The sequence below is a fragment of the Solea senegalensis genome, linkage group LG21 (genome assembly GCF_019176455.1).
Source record: "Solea senegalensis isolate Sse05_10M linkage group LG21, IFAPA_SoseM_1, whole genome shotgun sequence".
Lineage (NCBI taxonomy): Eukaryota > Metazoa > Chordata > Actinopteri > Pleuronectiformes > Soleidae > Solea > Solea senegalensis.
In genome coordinates, this window is record NC_058040.1 from 5,324,143 (window position 1) to 5,340,096 (window position 15,954).

Here is a 15,954-nt window from a genome sequence, read left to right on the forward strand (position 1 = left end):
TTTACGAGCTGCGGATATAAATAAACCAACTGACTGAAGAGCCAGAAATTATATAGTGGTGATTAAAATTAATTTAGCTTTCCACGCGTTAGGAATGCGTGATATTTTGTTTTTCCACAAACGCCCACACACACACACACACACACACACACATACTTACGGGCATGCACATATATGTTAGCTTTGTTCTTAACCTGGCAAATAAAATGAAATACAATAAAGTTGCAATGCAGCATTTGTGGTTTCAAATGGATGTTGAGATGAAATTATTTTTATATTTATATTTATAGCTGGTTATTTCAGAACGTCTATGTAATATGAAAAGAGAGCTATGTTTCATTATTAATAACTCACAACAAAATGTATAATTTATTATTTTAGGAGCGAGAGGCCTCAGAGGTGGGAACAACATGAAACCTCTTAAGTGTCCCTTTTTTGTCTTCTCTTCTGAAAGCACCTGTGGTTTAAGTCATACCAGCAGCACTCTTGCCAACTGTCTATTTTAAATGATCGATTTAATAAATTTGGGTCTGTCTACATTCATCATTCACGAATCCTAACTGAACTTAAAATGAAAATAATAAAGAGCCCCAGTTCTCCCCCTGGAACCCTTTGCTCCAATGGCCTCTCTTAATATTCAGGAAATAAAAGAGTAAATACAACCACAACAGCAATTAACAAAGGTTAGCGTTGGGGAGCACACATCTTTGTGGTGGACAGTGTCATAAACATATAAACCAGGATGGTGACTCTACTCCTTTCCACACTTATGAGTTCCTCCAGATGATGGCACTGCAGGATAAGGAACAGGAAAAGCAGCGCTCCACTCGATGTTGCCAGAATGTCTGTTATGACACAATGTGTGCACCACAACTCCCTCTCCACCTGCAGACCATAGTCCCAGGAGCCTTGACCTCCACCATAAACTACTCGCTCCTACCAGCTTGGCCGAGCAAAGGTCACATCACCATCGTCCCGCTGGATTTCGTGTAAAAGATCTTTCATGTCTCGTAGGGGAGTTTCCAAATATGCGATGCCATTTGTCCTCATGTTGGCTACAGTGGAAGACGGCTGACCTGCATGGACAGGCTCTGAATTCCCTGCTGTCCAGGGAATTCTGTGTGGACAGTGAGACTAATGCAGACTGTACATACAGCTGGGACTGCGTAACGTGAAGCCATGCAATAATAGACCATATGAAACAGCAGCTGAAGCTAACATATGTATTCTCTTAATAATCCAAAAGCCCCTTTCATGCTCTACTTTAATTTAGATAGTGCTAGATGCATTTGGGTTTGTTCGTCCCCAGTGGAGACTGATTTCTTGGATTGTTAGAGGGTGTAATACTGTATGAACAATTGCACTGTTGTTTCCTAAATAAATAAAATAAATGAAACCACGATTAGATAGAAAGAATGGGGGAAATATTCAGATGCAATTACAGTGAAATGTTCCTCCTCATAAATTGCATTAACCTGAACCTGAAGAGTGCAATAAAAGTTAATAGAAACTGAACAGTTTTCAGTTTTAAATGGTGATCATGTGTTCTTAAAACACTGTCTACGAAGTGGCAACAAAAGTCCACATATGCATGTTTTGTGGAGTCGGGATGAATAACAAATTTATATTGTATTTCATGATCCATTGTCAAAAAAGGATCTGTCATTTGAAATGGATGGAGGTCACAGAGAGGTGCCGTGTTGCTCACCACATGGCAGAGCCCGTTTAAGCGATCTGAAATTAGAGACAAATCACCCAAAAACATGGGGGAAATCCCTCATCACCAAGAGAATTCAAACCAAATGTTTAGGTTTTGTCCTCAGTGTTGTTATATCACACACAGATAAAACCTTTATGGACAGGAAAGCAATGTAGGTTTATCAAACAGGCCAAACTCACAGCCACAGCCCAGAGAGGAAGGAAGTGTCCATTTGACTCATGTAACCTGGAACAACTCTTAGCTCAGTACAATACAATGTCTAGAGAGTCGTTTAAAAACGTAATGTTTCTCATGTATTTCCGCAGAAGTGACCTGTGTCAATAAACATGAACAGAAATGAAAACCCTTTTTTTTTTATCCTGCCACAGATGTGACACAATAACAAAGGCAATGCTCATGCTCCAAATAGTTTCCTGTGGCACTTTGCAGAAAGCTGCAGCATGCAGCACAGAAGTACTGAGCAACAAAGGGCTAACTGCAGCTCTGAGAGAGAAAACAATTCAACAGCACAATGCTCGCTCTTATCCGACAAACATGCCTTGAGCTGTGCCTATTGTGTCAGGGGCCCCTGTAGACCAGCATGTAAACATCCCCTCTGTACCCCATCACGACTATATTCAGACCCTGAACAGGAAGTGATTTCATACCCAACATCCACCCCAGTCTTCCTCTCTCAGGTGGAGAGCTGCATTCCTGGCAGCAGACCTGCCAGATCAAGGAACAGGATGATGGAGAGTGGACAGGGCGGAGCCTTTTCTCCAAAGCCTCAATAAACTCTGACAACATTACTAAAGATTCATGACAGATGGTTTTTGGTGATTTGTTCTTTTAACAAAATATGCTTAGTTTACACAACGTGTCCACATCTATCTTTCTGAGAGTGCAAAGAAAAGAAAAAGAAAACAAACATAAAGATGCTGTGACATCATCACCTCCTCATGTACAGGTCATTCCACATGGGATGAGGCCTAACAGTAAAGGTACAGCCCTGACCTTCTTCAACCTTAAACAGGTTATTGTCCGAGAAAAAATAATCAATAAAACATTCAAAAAAGAGGTTAGCAATATGATCTTTGTCTAGGTTTTTTTATTGGATGTCTAACAACATATGTTGCATAGAAGTGAGGAAAGAAAGGCATTAATCATTACAGAGAACGGGTTGTTGTAGTGAACTCCCTTTTCAAAAAGCAATTTTTTTTGTTAATTCATTTCACTTCAACGTCCATTTGAAGCATTTAATGGTACAGCATTTGTGTTGCATTTAAGCCATCAACAGTGATTCAGTTTTGTTTAAATAAGGAGTTATTACATTACATTACAAGTTATATATCGTTCTTTATATCAAGATAAAACAGAATAACGGCATACCACACTCACCACAAATCTGTAATATGTGAATAGTTAATAGAAAAGAGAAAATCAAAATCAGTCAGAGGTAGCTGTGGAAATATCAGGAAGGAGGAAGAGAGGTTCAAATCAGAGCCAGACATCGGCTAAGGGCCCTATGACCACCAGGGGGCCTCCTAGAGCATTTCATTATTCTTTTCTTTGTTTGATGATAACGTTGAGTCTTTTGCAAAGATTACATAGTTTTCAGACAAAAAGTTCTTAACATATCTTTGTTCTTAAACTAATACATAATAAAGAGATGGCACTTTAACAAGATAAGATAGTTTATTATGCGACTTTGACTTTCATTGTAGTGTTGTTGTTGCGCTTTGTTTTTCATTCCATTGTCATGGTGACAATAGATGCATTGTCTATTGTTTTATTTTGTTACGTTTTAGTAGTCTGACACCATATTGGTATCTTGGTATCGTGCCATTTTGAATACAAAGTAAAAATCAATACCAGTCCATTCTTCTGAGATATAATTAAAAAGCCAATAATATAAGGGTAATAACATGCCAGGCAGCAACACAGCTGATATAAACATTAGTATGCATAAAGGTAACTTAGGAGGAAAGAAAAAAACCTTTTTGTCTAAATGCAGCACTTTTTTAACGACACAGTACACATTTTTTGTTGTTTTTGAAAGTTTAGTTAATTCCCAGTGAGGGTCCAAACCCCGATGTGATCTCTATTTTGGTGTGGACTAATGAGTCACGCACATTTGTAAAATCACTCAAGCTGAACGATTGTGTAACTTATTATTTTTTTAAAATGCCTAATTTGAACATGACAAATCTGACTGAAAACCACTGCGCTGTGACCACAATGAAAAAAAACCCATCATATATCTATACGATGATTAAACACTGAGATACACATGTTTGACTTCTGTCAGTGACTCCGGTCTGTGAGGAGTGAGTCAGAGCAAAGCTAACAAACCAAACGGCGGAGACAAAAAAACGGCTGTTTTTCAAGAATGCATGGAAACACCTGCAGTGACCTTCAAGGGAACTGGGTCCTTTCACTCATGTTTGCTTGGGTGTGTGTTTGTGTATGTGAGTGTCGTTCTGGTTTGAAATCTCAATAAACACACGCCAAACTGGAGGTCAGTCGTTCTATAAATGGGTGCAATCTTGAGTGGAAGCTTGAATCAAAAGGTTAACAGAATTTTAAGTTGCAGGTCAATCACACACATATAGATCACAGTCATTGGGAAAATGGTACAGCTGGATCAGAACCAGTGCAGATTCTGAAGCACATCTTCCATCTGTGAATCCCTGCTAGGGGGGGAGGGATATGAGTGCAACATCCTCTGGGGGGAGTGAAGGATGAAATGAGGAAACCCAAAATAAATAAAAGGAGGAAAATAAAACAGGAGGTGGGGCTGAAAAACAAATAAACACACGACTAGTTTTACACCCACCTGCTCCACCGGCTGTCATTTAGCAGCTTCTGACAGACCCCTGACGGCCACATGTGGTACAAGACACATCCTCCTCTTTGTTTAAGCATAGCAGTGTCTGAACTTAAAACAAAGCCAGTATTTTTAAACAATGCACAAAATGGCTGCATGAATTATCATCCATACCATTGCATTGCTCTATAAATAGATAGATTAGATCCATAATATACAAATAGATAGACAACACAAAAGAAATAAAAAGCAAACATAGAATAAAAAAGAAAAAAACATCTGTAAGGTGTTGACTCGAACAGTAAAAGTTCACTGACACTTGTCCAATAAAATAATTCATTATACATATACAATATAAATTGTTCATATACAAAAGTTACATACTACAGCTTTAAGCAAAACTGGCAGCACTGAAAAAAAAAAAACTTGGCCTTAAATCAATAGAGATAGAACTTAAATTAACTGAACGTATGAAAAACTAAGCCTTCTCATGGCCAAGTTTGGGCAGCCCCTGGCTAAGTGGAAAGGGAACTTGGCTTGTAACCAAGGGGTTGCTGGTTTGAGTCCCACCAGGTCAAAACAAAAGCTGGTGTACCCTTGAGCAAGGTACCTTCACATTGCTCCCCGGGCTCCTAATTCTAGGAAGGTTTCGAGTAGAAGATAAATACTGTATTTCCTCGTCTCAGGACTACTTTAATTTGATATGAAAAAATGTATATTTCCCACCCATCAACAGTGGTTAAAAAACATATAATAGCATAATAACGTTATTTGAAAATCATTTTCTTGTTTGCAATTATATTTATACCACAGTGGGTGTGTATGAGCCATATGTGTATCTTTATTAACAGTTAACCACTCAGTTATGTTTATAAATGAGTTAAATAATAAAACTACTAAACTGGTTTGCAGTCGTCAAGTAGAAACTCAGAAACTGTCAACAAAAGATTAGTCACATTGAGCACATAATTGATAAATGATGTCCTTGTTGAAAAGAATTTATTTTATGAATGGATCTTGTAAATAATACATTAAACACAAAGTGTTCTCAGTTCTCAGGTTTGTTTTAGGTGGAAGAACTGTTGGCTAGATAAGTCGGCTACTCCTACACACACACACACACACTATGCATTACTCCTCCTCTTAGGATCAGTCCAGTGACACTGAATGATTCAGTGACGATAACAAAGGCTCAGCTGTGAGTTGCCGTACGTTTCCTGACGGAGACGAAGAGCGCGAGGTCGCTAAAGCAACCTTTATACCTCAGAACTCCAAGAATCCTTTTTAATTTACTCTCCCACGTTCATTCTTTGACCCCACGCCGTCACACAAAACACACTCTCACACACTCACACACAAGCAGAGATGACAAGCGGAGAGGAGTAACAGGTTCAGTCACTGACTGGTCGAGACCGAGACACTGATAAGAGCTCAGTGTGAGTGAAGCTGGAGATCAGTGGTTACAAACACCATCTCTGCAAGTGATGTTTGTGCTTCTGTTTAAACTCACTGCACTGATTAACTGCCACACACACACACACACACACAGTGTCCACATACACATCATGTTATAGGTCCACTGTGTGAAAGTGAGGTGAGATGATTTTCATTTGGCAGGAATGGAAGACAAAATAAATTGTACTTAATATTTCATAGGTGTACATTCACCTGGTTGTATTGTTGTTTTTAACCCAAAATAATCCTTTTATATTTATACCAGGAGCCAGAGGCCGTCATGTTTGACCACCATAGCCCACATCTTTTTAGTTTTATACTTGGCCAATAAGAAGAATGCTTATAAAGATCAGAGAAATGTCAGTCATAAAAATGACACAAGATTTTAATCAGACTCATTTCGATTTTCTTCATGTCATGTAAACACGTTAGTCCAACTAAAATCGAGCTAGTCTTAGTCGGACTAACGTACCTGGACAGTGCAACTCATAGTCCGATTTCTCCTGCATGTATACGCTTAGTCAGACTTGGCATTCTGCGCATGCAACAACATTTGTATAAATGTATAAACTGCAGCACTGTTAACGGAAAATAACAGACAACGTGATGGCGTTGGCGAAGCTACGGAGAAGATCCACTCCTGGACTGATGATTAAAATGTACATTAGGTACAAAACAACCTCAGCACAATGTCACCGTCACAGGAAACGGATTCATTACACACTAGCTCAATAGAGAGGCAGATTTTCTCCTCCTCATGTATACTTGGATTCTGCAAATTGTCCAATTGCCTCCCTTCATCGGACTCTGACCTCAGCTTGATTTAATAGTGCATGGAAACACACTCACTGGTGTTGCAACAGGTTAGACAAAGCAGGCAACTGCCCGGGGCCCTAAGCTGAAGGGGGCCCCTGAAAACAATTGACAATCAGATGGGACAACTATGTCTCTTTAAATTTCATGATCAGCAGTGTTCAGGGGACGTCGGTGACACCGTGGTTGGAACACTCTCTAACTTGTGGTCAAATGCCACTATCGTTTGCTTAGTTTTGATTTGATGTCGGCCTCCCTGGTCTCTTTTGCTTGGGGCCCCATGGTTCTCTTGAAACACTCCTGCACAAAGTACATCAATTAATGTGTCACTTTCTTCCACTACTTCCACTCCTGCAAAACTAGCCTGACTAAAGTGTTTTTAATCATTTCTTAAGTAACCACAACACAATGCAGCATTTAGCATAAATCTTTTTTTCCACCGTGGACGTCTCTTGTATTAAGTGCTGGTTTTTCGATGTCATCATGACATTCTAACTGTGATTTATGTGCAGTGAAAAAATGTAATGCATCATAAAACGCGCTGTAAATTCGAAACAGGGTCATCACACAGTTACTGAATCATAAGATTGCTGTGAAATCCATTAAGGCGAGAAATGTTTTTGGCGTAACCTTATCATTATGATGTCAAACCTGATTACACAGTGTAATGGAGATAGAAAAACGACAGCGACAACCACGTTAACATTGGTTCCCTATATAAGCCTTGTTTTCATGACGTTTTTCTCTTTGCCACTGGGACACTTTCAGAGATTTGGGCCACAAAGAAAGCACGCTTTTGTCTTTATGACAGTGACCAAACAGGAAGGTAAGGGTCTCTCACATGTGTCTGCTGTGGCACTTATGTGCAGCTTCCGTTATATTTTAGATAGAATTTGCATTTGAATTTCATGAAACATACATTTAATGCTCCTCCGTTCCTATATAATTACCAGGACTCTTCCCTATGAAGACGTGCATCCGTCGGTTCTGCACATATTTCACAATAAACATTTGTCGGGAAAATGAATAGCTTCAAGGAGCGCTTTTACTTTGAAACCGAAACAGGATGCGACAGATATAGACATAAAAATGGCCACAAGACACACAAATCCAGTGTGAAACGGGCTTTGTGAAAACATACTACTGAGTAGTATATTTAATTTATGCCTGTAAATCAGACTAAATGTTCCATATTGGACCTTTAAGACGCTCCAATAAATGCAAAATAAACAACAGATGGGATGTACCTCAATTTGTTTCCACATTAGTGGGACAAAGTTGTGGTTTATCTCTGAATTATCCAGCAGCTGAGCACTCAGCTCTGCGCCTGCGACTTTCAAAATCACGTTTGTGTCAGTGGTGCCCAGTAGCCTCCTCCTGCTCCTTTTCATGTGAGACCTGGGTCATTTTTCAGCCTGATAAATCCCTGAGCACAGACTGACAGGCTCTCTGGGAAGACGGATGGGCCTGCAGAGACTTGTGAAAGGGTGGAGGAGGGGAGGAGGGGGGGGAGAGAAACCTCACCGCACTCATCTGTACAGGAGCAGGAGGAGGCACTCACAACGGGGGTCATCATCGCAGCCATTAAACCTAACCGCCACAGTCACAGTGCAGCGTGGATTCGTACAGCGCGGCTTCATGGAGGAAATACCTGAACTCATATTAGCTCGTGTGATTGAACTGTGGGGGTTTTTTTTTGTGGTTTTTTTCAACTACACGAGATGTCAGCACTTCATTATGTTTCTCAGTGGGACGTTTTGCTTCTCGAGAGATGTGTTTTTCAAAGTGTACATTACATTTTGGGGAAATGGCGCAGATGGTGCCAATGACAGAGACCCAAGAGCATGATTAAGAGGCGGAGAGACCGAGACATGAATGTCTGCGTTCATGGACCCAGTTTTGTGTCCGGCGGCATTGAGCAGCACTCCTGCAGTGGAGCATACTGTAGATGTCTCTCTTTCACTCTGCATGAGGCCTTTATGCTACGTTAGTTTCACAAATCTGTGCCAAATTGGGCTCGTGCAGAAAACACAACAAAAGGTGTCTATGTCACACCTTTTCACCGTTATTCATGCAGCTGCATAACTGCAGGCTGCGTTACAGTCCAAACAGACCTTGTGCGATATATTTATAATTCCACTCCCGCCGCACGGTGGGGACTTGTACGTCCTCTATCCTCGTCTCAGTCCGCCGTCCCCTCCTGTTCATCTCCTCATCTATCAGCCTGTGTTGTGACTCATGTATTATTGTAGCGTTAACACAGGGAAGCACCCGTTGACCGGAAGATCTGCTTCTGGAGATTGAGGATCCAGTAACTAAATGACGCTTCCTGTCTCCCACCCACCATTCAACCGCCCCCCCCGCTAATGTTACCTACACAACCATTACATCATCATTAAAAAGTCACATGCCATAGCTTCGTTAAATGATTTCTAATCCACTTGAACTGGAGATTAGAGCGGTGTGCTTTTACAGCCGACACTCAAAACAATATTTCCATTCATGCTGTCGCGAATCCATCATAGAGTCAACCGAGTGTACCTGCACATGGGCTAGAACAACAGAGACGGTGACATTTTCCGTTACGAGACCAGCCGAGGTTTGCATATTTTACAAAAAAAGTGTAGCTTGCGTGATGAACATCTGTCACATTTCAGTGAATCATGACAAAAATAAACATTTGGGGGGGAAAAGTATGGGAGCTGTGAGCAGCAAGGCCAACGTGAGACACCCTCCTTCAGCTCTGTCATGAGGCTTTTTTGCCCACCGCAGTCCCTGTAGCAGAATGGCATATGAATCAGAGGTCGCAGGTCACAGCAGGTTTGCATTGAATCAAGCGCCAAATACACCCTGACACATGTTGCAGATGTATCCTCCACTTTTCACCACCAACGCGTCTACATTCACGTCAAGAGGTCGGGGAGAAATGTAAGTTTGAGCCGAACAGGGTGGATAATCACAACCAGGCTGGTTTAGGCCGAGAGAGATGATGACGATCAAAGGGGGAGGTGGTGGTGGCGGGGGGGGCGGCGATTGGATTGGAAAGTCGTTGCTTGGCTTGATGTGAAATGGCGGGGTTAACTTCAACGAAGTGTGTGTGGATAAAAGGTCGGGGTGGACGGGGAGGGGGCGGAGTAGAATTTGCTCCGCTGCTTTTCATGGCGTTCGCCTGGGTGCGGCCCAAACAAGCGGGAGGCGCGGGCGAGCGAGTCTGCAGGATTGAGATAAATCCAGGGGGGAGTCGATAGGAAGCGCTCTCACATCACTTCCTCTCTTTGTTTTAGCCGCTATTTTCAAGGCTTGGAATGTAGTTCCTGCAAGAGGTGAAGGAATTCAAAACAAGTTCATTAACCTCCACGGGGGGGGCTGGGGGGGAGTGACGAGGTGAGAAAGGACGCTACGTGTGCGTGTCGTGAATGAATGAGCGTTTGAAAAGGGCATCGATGGAAGTGCATGAATTTAACTATTTCTTTTTCTTTTCTTTTTTTTTAACATTTTCTGTCGTTTGCATGAAAAAATCTGATCATCAACTATAGTTTATGTCCTGTATGTGTCCCAGGGTCTGTGGGAGAATAAAAGACCTCGAGCACCACACCCTCATCACATCCTGTGGCAGTCCTGTCCGTGTGGGTGTGTGTGTGTGTGTGTCAGCCTGGGGTCCAGAGACATACCACAATCCCACAGTCCCACAGCACCCTGACATAAACACTTGAAAGGACGCCAGTGTGTACACATAGATAGATGTATAGTATGTACATGCGTGTTTACATGACTATCAAGTACAGGGCTGAACAACGTATTGTTTTCAAGTCGAAACACTTGAGACAATGGAATCAGCAAATCAGGGTTCAGACCTCACTGTATGTAAAAAATAAATTGAGTTAGAAGCAAATTGTAAAGGCTGCAATTAATATTTTAATTGTTCCACATCGTTTAAAAAGTATCATAAAAAATCTTACAAGTTCTTATCCTTGCGTTCGAGTAAAGTCATTACTGTTTTGGAGTTAATGTGCCACCTTGATTTAAAACTACATTACAGTTAATATTAAACTGAAGCTTTAATAAAAAAAAGTTACCATGTATGTCAGAGAAATCGCAATTCCATATTCTACCAAAATCATTCTTCAAGCTGCAGTTTCAAGCCACGTATTTGTTCACTTTGTTCCCATGGAACTGCTTCCAACACCTGACTCTTCCCCTCCGCTGCATTGTTACAGACAGGATGTCAATCAGTCTGTTAGTCATGTCTTCACCTCCACTATGTCTACAGGCTTTTATTAGTCAGTGGGTTTGTCTCTCTTGGGGGCCTCGTCGTCAGTGCCCACTTCTCTGCTCACAGACTGCCGGAAATCCACCACTTTTCCCCAGAAAAAGAAATCAGACGGACAAAACTGTAACGACTCTCTAGGAAACTGCAGTCGGGCAGCAGGAGGATTTCAAGTTGTGAACCAAAACTTGTCAAAACCACCTAGAAATGAAGCATGAATTCACAACCTTATGGGCTTGAAAATGATATGATGTATTTGCAACCCCGGAGTTTTGAGCCGTTCAGTCTATTTTCCTTCAAAATATTATGTAATGTGAATAATTGTTATACTCTGAGGAAATAAAACTATTTAAAAATAACTGTGATTGTCCAGAAATGCTTTGAGGGATGTCATGTGACCAGTGGACTGGATAGTCTTTCAGCTTTTTGTGGTTTACACATTGATTTGTATGGTTTGATGTATGTTTTATGTCATCTCCATTGTCTTTCAGAGTTATGTGTTATTCTGTGTTCTGTAATTAGGTCAGAAGTAAGGTTGGGAATTAAGAATTCAGAACCAAAGTTGATCAAACACATGATACAAAGTTTCCTAAAAGATGTATACCGGCTTATAACATGATCACATGTGTTATCAGATAAGGATGATTTGCTGAACTGTTGAGTAAATTGTTAAATTGTTAAATCTATAACATGTAATTACATTTTTACATTAGTTACCACCTACAATATTTCTTTTATCACTGCTCTGGTGGAATTTTAAAGAAAATCTTGACTCAACACTAAAAGAATATGATTTTTGTTTTCTAAAATTTGACTCTTACTCGTGCTGGCATCAAAAATCTGAATCAATAAGAACTGGAATTTATTAAATTCAAAAGATGCCCAACCTCAGTTAGCACTTGTGTATATTCTGTTAACAGGCAGCTAATATTACCTAATAATTTACATGGTCAGGATATAATTTGTTAATTTTGTTCCTTTGTAATTGCAGACACTTTGGGTTTTGTAAAATGTTACTCTTACGTCGCATAGAGGGTCCATTTTGCCCACAAAAACACAGACTTTATAACATGATTTAACTGATCTTTATGCCACACCTTATCAGATTTCCTTTGCCCCTCGTTATTCCGCTGCTTATTTAAAAGGTTCCAAACACTTCGACACACCTTTTGATTGGAGCATCCAAGTTTTCTCCACATTCCAATTTCAAAGTGTACGAACACAATGACTTAGTAACTCTGGAAACAGGGCCCGTCCAAGTTGCATGTGAATGCACCATTACACCCATGCATTTAAGCACATAATTAAAGGAAAGTTTTCACATCTTGGCACGTTTGCTTTCATGCCAAGAGTTAGCTGAGAAAAGGGATGTAGGGAGGCATTTCATGGCTGAAAATGCTGCTCAAGCAACTGAAGACATTTTGTAGTGATGAAACTTGTCTGTAAATGAGCTTAAGATCGGCTGGAAGGAAAATATTTATTATTTATGTATTTTTGAAAATAGCCCGGTTAGTGCTTTAGTGGTAAATACAATACAGCGATAACAACAGATTTTGGAAGCTCTGAGGGTGGAAAAGCTAAAAATGTTCTTATTAGTATGGCTAATGCATAAACAAAATGATAATGATCATAATTAAAGCAGCAAGCTGCATTGTGAGGGCCCTCACAGCCACTGTGCTGCCAGCAGGAGGTGCTGTGCCCTTGACATAATTAAGTTTTTTGCTGATGTTTTCTGTTCTTTTGTCTCACTCTCAACTTCCTGTTGGGTGAAGTTCATGTTTGTAGACGTGTTCGGGTTCGGGTCACTTGTGAAGTTTCGAGCCGATCGGTCAATGTACGGCAAAGTTACAGGGTACTTCCTGTTTCTTGGCGAAATTATCAAAATTTGCTGAAGTTCCAATGGTTGCCGTGGCCACGCCCTTTTGAATCTTTGATGTGTTTAGTACAAATTGGAACTTTTTTTTATGTTGGTACGGTTAACGTGCTCAGATGAGTATGTACATGAAACGTGCAAAATGCCAAGATGGACACCAAATTCAAAAGGGCTGACTTCCTGTTGAGTTGAGGCCATGGTCCCAATAGATTTTTTTGTTCGTCTTGGGCTGTGACATGTGTCTAGTAAGTTTGGTGAAATTTGGTGCAACTTAATGTCGGCTCTGTCCTACCGGATTTCATCATTGGGGGCACTACTGAGCCATTTTGCACCACTCTTACGTAGTGCATTTTTCAATACAGAAAATACATACAGACATGATTAACAGGCAGACAGAACCCTCTTTTATAACCCTCAGTTTAAAATAAAACATATATTTATGTTTCCTGCTCCTTTAATAGAAATGATAAACCCAGGCCTGTGGATCACCTCACTGTGTGGCATCGTTATCTACATTCAGTGTTTTTGCTGAGATGTTTTTTTATTACAGTGGAACCCTTTTTTTAAAGAAGAAGAAAAAAAAAACACCTAACAATTGTTTTGCTGACGGCACGTTTATCTAGAATGTGAGCTCAGCCTCCCTTCCCCTGTTTTATCCTTTTCCTTTGTCCATATTTTTTTCTTTACACCATGTCCTTCTTACTTTTCCCTCCATGGCGTCTCCTTTACGACTTACACGCAGAGACGCTTTGGCGATGGGGCAACGCCGCTCACACTCTGTGTGCACGTTAGGGCCCCATTGCTAATGTATTTGACGCAGTTATGAGGGCGCCTTGCCTCATAAAGCCTGTGTGCAGCAGCAGTGTTTCCATCCTTGCACAGTTCAGTTTGGTACAGTATGGTACGGAAAGGTACAGGCTTGTGTTTCAACTGAGAACCGTACCTTTACTTGGTAGGCGAGGTGCGCGCTGATACGTAGCGGGACATGACTAACCGGTCAAACGCGACACAACAGACAACAATGGAGGACATTTTTTCTATACAGTATATATATATATATGTATTTATATATATATATACATATGTATACATATATATATATATATACATGTATATATATATATATATATATGTTCTCTAAATTGAATGATACAATTAAAAGCAAGGCAAAAACCCCATGTGCCAGTGTTGTTTTGATTGTTTCCCCTCTGTGGAGGTCCAGGATCTGATGCCCCGCGTGTGCGTTACCTCTCAGTTCACGAGGCGCTTTCACAAAAACACTGCACAGACTGTCACCGTCGATTTGCCCTGATCTGCTCCCATTGCAATAGTGAACAATCACATTTACACTAAATGGACGTCAAGGACAGTGAAACTTTGGATCTCCTGTACGACTGGAGACAGACAGGAGATCAAATAACCGTAACATTGAGACCGCTGCACTGTTGCTGAGGTTCAGCCGCGGTCGCCTCCAGAGTCTGTCTGATATACCATAACTGCCTCTCGGCCATCTGCGCCTAGTTAGTGAGCTAGATACGTTTTTAATGAACCCATCATTACAATGTTAGGGGAAAGTGACGGCTTTGGGCTGGTATTCCTTCTCTGTGGTCCACTTATGGTTCTCCTATATACAACAACTCAAACAGAACTGTACTTCATTACAGAGCTGCATTTCAGGAGTGGGATTCCCACACAAGCTCTGCTACTCCACACTCCACATCAATGAGACTCAAGTTATAACCTGACCCAACGAGCGGAGAAGGATTCTCATAAACATTGCATCAGAGTGGGGAGTCATGCTGCCGGTCCTCTGGCAGCGTTTCACTCCAAACCTACACTTCTACATCATCCATCAAATGTTGCTTATAACACTGGCCATCCTGCATTAACCGCTTGTCTTCTACATCGTGAACGTATCAGGAGGAAATGGAGAAACAGCTGCTGTCTGGTGAAGCCGAAGAGACAGAGCATCTTAAGCATCTTTTGGGAATTAATTTAAAAGTATTTTGTTGTTTGTTGTGATAATTAAACACACACACAGGATCTGCCACTACTGGTCTCTCAATTATGAGAGAGATTTGGCTGCAAAATGCACAGCAAACAGCAAAGAGTAGTCGGGATCAATCAGTGACAAATAACCACAATAGTCAAAAGTCAGAGACTCACATTTATGTGGATTTAAAGAGTGTTGGAAAACACTTTGGCTATCATGAGTCTTTAGATTCACAATTTTTCTGAGATATTTTAATGCAAAAAGGTTGCATATTATATCTTTAAATGACTCAGAAGTTGTTTTTTCAGAGGCCTTTGATCATTTTTGAATTTTCTTTCCATGGATGTAAAAATTTTGCTAAAACCCAATAAGAAAACTATTATAAAAGGGATTTCATCACAAAATTAGCACCCACGATTAGAAGATATCGTTTTCATGGACAAATATAGTCGCCCAGACGTTGCTTAGTGTCTTTTTGGTGTCATTTTGTGTTTATGGTCAAATTGCATCTCGTTGTGTCTTTCCCTCAACTCTCCATCACATCAAAAGCAACATTTCACTCACATATTTGTTGCTTGAAATGTCAGAAGAGCTGTTTTTCAAAGCCCTCAAAGCTGCTGTTTTAACCAGAACAACATATCAATACAAAAGCTACACCATGAGGATATTAAAGATCATGTTTTAAGATGTTTTTAATCATTAACCCTAATCGTTCTTCTTTGCCGTTCAACGGCAATCAGCATCTGTATTTTTGCATTACTGACACCTTCCTCTTCTCTTCGCACACCTCAGCTCATTTTTCATCCCTGTCTTCTCATTTGATTGTAAGTCTTTTAACTGAGCCTGCTGACTAAAGAGTCAGGCTCTGGCCTCCTGACCTCCTGACCTCTTAAGGCTGCTGGGCCTGTGCCCTGTGGGTCTAATCAATAATCCACTGCTGCCCCCAATAAAGATCACAGCAACTTATTTATTTATACAGTGGGAGGTCGTCTTTGGCTGTTGTCCACTACCTGCATATATATATATA